Raw genomic sequence first — 5,756 nt, 5'->3', positions numbered from 1 at the left:
GTTTGCTCCATCCTTTTCTTAGTGATGGGCTTGTCCTCATCAATGAGGATGTCTTCCTCTATGTCAATTCCAGCTGAATTACAGAGGTGACAAATGAGATGAGGGAAGGCTAACCTTGCCATAGTAGAGGACTTTTCCGCCACCTTGTAGAGTTCTTGGGATATAACCTCATGAACTTCTACTTCCTCTCTAATCATGATGCTATGAATCATGATATCCCGGTCTATAGTAACTTCAGATCGGTTGCTAGTAGGAATGATTGAGCGTTGGATGAACTCCAACCATCTCCTAGCCACGGGCTTGAGGTCATGCCTTCTTAGTTGAACCGGCTTCCCTCTTGAATCTTTCTTCTATTGAGCGCCCTCTTCACAGATGTCAATGAGGACTTGGTCCAACCTTTGATCAAAGTTGACCCTTCTAGTGTATGGGTGTGCATCTCCTTGCATCATAGGCAAATTGAATGCCAACCTTATATTTTCTGTACTAAAGTCCAAGTATTTCCCTCAGACCATTGTAAGCCAATTCTTGGGGTCCGGGTTCACACTTTGATCATGGTTCTTGGTGATCCATGTATTGGCATAGAACTCTTGAACCATTAAGATCCTGACTTGTTGAATGGGGTTGGTGAGAACTTCCCAACCTCTTCTTCGGATCTCATGTCGGATCTCCGGATATTCGCCCTTTTTGAGCTTAAAAGGGACCTCGGGGATCACCTTCTTTTTGGCCACAACTTCATAGAAGTGGTCTTGATGCACCCTTGAGAGGAATCTCTCCATCTCCCATGACTCGGAGGTGAAAGCTTTTGCCTTCCCTTTCCTCTTTCTAGAGGTTTTTCCGGCCTTTGGTGCCATTAATGGTTATGGAAAAACAAAAAAGCTTTAGCTTTTACCACACCAAACTTAGAAGGTTTCTCGTCCTCGAGCAAAAGAAGAAAGAAGAGAGTAGAAGAAGAAGAAATAGAGGAGATGGAGGGGGTTTAGTGATTCGGCCAAGGGGGATAGGTAGTGTGTATGTTGTGTGAAAATGAAGGAGTGAAGATGGGTTTATATAGGAGTGGAGAGGGGGATATGGTTCGGCCATTATGGGTGGGTTTGGGTGGAAAAGTGGTTTGAATTTGAATGGTGAGGTAGGTGGGGTTTTATGAAGGATGGATGTGAATGGTGAAGAGAATGGTGGGATATGATAGGTGAGGGGTTTTTGGGGAAGAGGTATTGAGGTGATTGGTGAATGGGTAAAGAAGAGAGAGAGAGGTAGGGTAGGTGGGGATCCTGTGGGGTCCACAGATCCTGAGGTGTCAAGGATTTCTCATCCCTGCACCATGTGGCATGCAAAACGCCCCTTGCTGCCAATCCTGGCGTTAAACGCCAGGCTGCTGTCCATTTCTGGCGTTTAATGCCAGCTTCTTGCCCATTCTTGGTGTTAAACGCCAGTCTGGTGCCCATTTCTGGTGTTAAACGCCCAGAATGGTGCCAGACTAGGCGTTTAACGCCCATTCTGCTACCCTTACTGGTGTTTAAACGGCAGTAAGTTTCTCCTCCAGGGTGTTCTATTTTTAATACTGTTTTTCCTTCTGTTTTTGCTTTTTCAATTATTTTTGGGACTTCACATGATCATCAACCTACAGAAAACATAAAATAACAAAAGAAAATAGAAATTTAACATAGATAATTAAAGATTGGGTTGCCTCCCAACAAGCGCTTCTTTAATGTCAATAGCTTGACAGTGGCTCTCATGGAGCCTCACAGATATTCAGACCAATGTTAGAACCTCCCAACACCAAACTTAGAGTTTGAATGTGGGGGTTCAACACCAAACTTAAAGTTTGGTTGTGGCCTCCCAACACCAAACTTAGAGTTTGACTGTGGGGGCTTTGTTTGTCTCTGTATTGAGAGAAGCTCTTCATGCTTCCTCTCCATGATTACAGAGGGATATCCTTGAGCTTTAAACACAAGGGAGTCTTCATTCACTTGAATGATCAATTCTCCTCTGTCAACATCAATCACAGCTTTTGTTGTGGCTAGGAAGGGTCTTCCAAGGATGATGGATTCATCCATGCACTTCCCAGTCTCTAGGATTATGAAGTCAGCAGGGATGTAGTGGCCTTCAACCTTTACCAAGACATCCTCTACAAGTCCATAAGCCTGTTTCTTTGAATTGTCTACCATCTCTAGTGAGATTTTAGCAGCTTGTACCTCAATGATCCCTAGCTTCTCCATTACAGAGAGAGGCATAAGGTTTATACTTGACCCCAGGTCACACAGAGCCTTCTCAAAGGTCATGGTGCCTATGGTACAAGGGATTGAGAATTTTCCAGGGTCTTGTCTCTTCAGAGGTAATTTCTGCCTAGTCAAGTCATCCAGTTCTTTGATGAGCAATGGAGGTTCATCCTCCCAAGTCTCATTACCAAACAATCTGGCATTTAGCTTCATGATTGCTCCAAGGTACTTAGCAACTTGTTCTTCAGTAACATCTTCATCCTCTTCAGAGGAAGAAAACTCATCAGAGCTCATGAATGGCAGAAGTAAATTTAATGGAATCTCTATGGTCTCTGTGTGAGCCTCAGATTTTCATGGTTCCTCATCAAGAAACTCCATGGAGGTCAGTGGACATCTATTGAGGTCTTTCTCAGTGGAGATCACTGCCTCTTCCTCCTCTCCAGGTTCGGCCATGTGAGACGTGTTTATGGCCTTGCACTCTCTCTTTGGATTCTCTTCTGTATTGCTTGGGAGAGTACTAGGAGGGAGTTCAGTAATTTTCTTACTTAGCTGACCCACTCGTGCCTCCAAATTTCTAATGGAGGACCTTGTTTCAGCCATGAAACTTTGAGTGGTTTTGATTAGATTAGAGACAATGGTTGCTAAGTCAGAGTGGCTTTGCTTATAATTCTCTGTCTGTTGCTGAGAATATGATGGAAAAGGCTTGCTATTGCTAAACCTGTTTCTTCCACCATTATTGTTGTTGAAACCTTGTTGAGGTCTCTGTTGATCCTTCCATGAGAGATTTGGATAATTTCTCCATGAAGAATTATAGGTGTTTCCATAGGGTTCTCCCATGTAATTCACCTCTTCCATTGCTGGTTTCTCAGGATCATAAGCTTCTTCTTCAGAGGAAGCTTCCTTAGTACTGCCTGTTGCTGCTTGCATTCCAGACAGACTCTGAGAAATCATATTGACTTGTTGGGTCAATATTTTATTCTGAGCCAATATGGCATTCAGAGTATCAATCTCAAGAACTCCTTTCTTCTGAGTTGTCCCATTATTCACAGGATTCCTTTAAGAAGTGTACATGAATTGGTTATTTGCAACCATTTCAATGAGTTCCTGAGCTTCTGCAGACGTCTTCTTCAGATGAAGAGATCCTCCAGCAGAGCTATCCAATGACATCTTGGATAGTTCAGACAGACCATCATAGAAGATACCTATGATGCTCCATTAAGAAAGCATATCAAAAGGACACCTTCTGATCAATTGCTTGTATCTTTCCCAAGCTTCATAGAAGGATTCACCTTCCTTCTGTCTGAAGGTTTGGACTTCCACTCTAAGCTTGCTCAATTTTTGAGGTGGAAAGAACTTTGCCAAGAAGGCATTGACTAGCTTTTCCCAAGAGTTCAGGCTTTCTTTAGGTTGTGAATCCAACCATGTCCTAGCTCTGTCTCTTATAGCAAAAGGAAAGAGCATAAGTCTGTAGACTTCAGGGTCAACCCCATTGGTCTTGACAGTGTCACAGATTTGCAAGAATTTAGCTAAGAACTGATGAGGATCTTCCAATGGAAGTCCATGAAACTTGCAATTCTGTTGCATTAGAGAAACTAATTGAGGCTTAAGCTCAAAGTTGTTTGCTCCAATGGCAGGGATTGAGATGCTTCTCCCATAGAAGTCGGAAGTAGGTGCAGTAAAGTCACCAAGCACCTTCCTTGCATTGTTGGCATTGTTGTTTTCAGCTGCCATGGTTTCTTCTTCCTTGAAAAGCTCTGTTAGGCCCTCTAGAGAAAATTTTACTTTAGCTTCTCTTAGCTTTCTTTTCAAGGTCCTTTTAGGTTCAGGATCAGCTTGAACAAGTATGCCTTTATCTTTGCTCCTGCTCATATGAAAGAGAAGAGAACAAGAAAGTAGGGAATCCTCTATGTCACAGTATAGAGATTTCTTGAGGTGTCAGAGGAAAAGAAGAATAGAAGGAGGAGGTAGAGAGAGGAGAATTCGAACTTATCAGGAGGGATAGAGTTCGAATTGCACCTTGAGGAGGAGTGTTAGTCCCTTAAATAGAAGGATGTGAGAAGAGGGGAAGAATTTTCAAAAATTAATTAAAAGATTTTGAAATAATTAAAAGAAATTTTTGAAAATTTGATTGATGATTTTCGAAAACTAAGATTGGGAAAGAAACAAAGTGATTTTTGAAAAAGATTTTGAAATTAGAAATTAAAAAGATATAATTGAAAATTTAATTTTGAAAAAGATGTGATTGAAAAGATATTTTTGAGAAGATATGATTGAAAATCAATTTAAAAAAAGAGAAAGTTTTAAAATTAAAGTTGATTACTTGACTAACAAGAAATTAGAAGATATGATTCTTAAAATTTAAAATTTGATCCTTTCTTAATAGGCAAGTAACAACTTGAAAATTTTGAAGTAAATCATTAATTTTAGCAAGTATTTTCGAAAATAGTAATAAATAAAAAATGGAAAGAAATTGATTTTGAAGAGATATGATTGAAAAGATATGATTTGAAAAAGATTTGATTTTGAAAAATTATGAAGATTTGAAAAAAATCTGAATTAAAAACAAAATCTTCCCTCTAGTGTCATCCTGGCGTTAAACGCCCAGAATGGCATCCATTCTGGCGTTTAAGGCCCACAATCCTACTTTTTGGGCATTAAACGCCCAGCCAGGTACCCTGGCTGGTGTTTAAACGCCAGTTTTCCTTCTTCACTGGGTGTTTTGAACGCCCAGCTTTTTCTGTTTAATTCCTCTGCTGAATATTCTGAATCTTCAATTCTCTGTGTTATTGACTTGAAAAAACACAACTTAAAATTTTTTTTTGAATTTTTAAATGATGAGAGACAATAGTAAAAGGAATGCAACTAAGATTAAACAACCAATGCATGCAAGACACCAAACTTAAAAATTTTCATATAAAAGACACTAATCAAATTGAGAATGCATATGAGAAACAATAAAACATACAAAACAAGAGAATTTAAATATCAGAGCAATCAAATCATCAAGAACAACTTGAAGATTAATGAAGAACATAATGCATGTTTTCGAAAAATGCAAGAAGAATAAAGACATGCAATTGACACAAAACTTAAAAATTGATACTAGACTCAAACAAGAAACATAAAATATTTTTGGTTTTTATGGTTTTATAATTTTTTTTTGTGATTTTCGAAACTTATATGGAAAAGAAAATAAAGGGATTCAAAACTTTTAATAAGAATTCTAGGAATCATGCAATGTTAGTCTAAAGCTTCAGTCTAAAAAGATTAGACATGGTTGGCCAAGCTTCAGTAGAACATTACATTCGGTAGCTAAATTGATGAGAATCAATCAGCTTTTGTGATGATAAGAACATCACCTTGAAACTCTAGAATTCATTCTTAAAATTTCTGAAAAATAAAAAGAAAAGTACCTAATCTAAGCAACAAGATGAACCGTCAGTTGTCCAAACTCGAACAATCCTCGGCAATGGCGCCAAAAACTTGGTGCACGAAATTGTGATCATCAACAATGGTGCCAAAGGACTTGGAGCTCTTAAA

The 5,756-nt window shown here is 39.2% G+C and overlaps 1 non-coding gene across 1 annotated transcript; it reads left to right on the top strand.

Annotated features, from left to right (window-relative positions):
- Positions 1-3,437: 3,437 nt before the first annotated feature.
- On the top strand, positions 3,438-3,545 carry LOC148568005 (small nucleolar RNA R71). The gene has a single exon (XR_015882858.1). It is a non-coding gene; the product is annotated as a small nucleolar RNA R71 (small nucleolar RNA).
- Positions 3,546-5,756: the final 2,211 nt, after the last annotated feature.

This window comes from Arachis ipaensis, chromosome B4 (assembly GCF_059453495.1).
Source record: "Arachis ipaensis isolate K30076 ecotype BB chromosome B4, ASM5945349v1, whole genome shotgun sequence".
Lineage (NCBI taxonomy): Eukaryota > Viridiplantae > Streptophyta > Magnoliopsida > Fabales > Fabaceae > Arachis > Arachis ipaensis.
The sequence above is the reverse complement of the archived record's forward strand: the minus strand, read 5'-3'. Positions and strand labels throughout refer to the sequence as shown.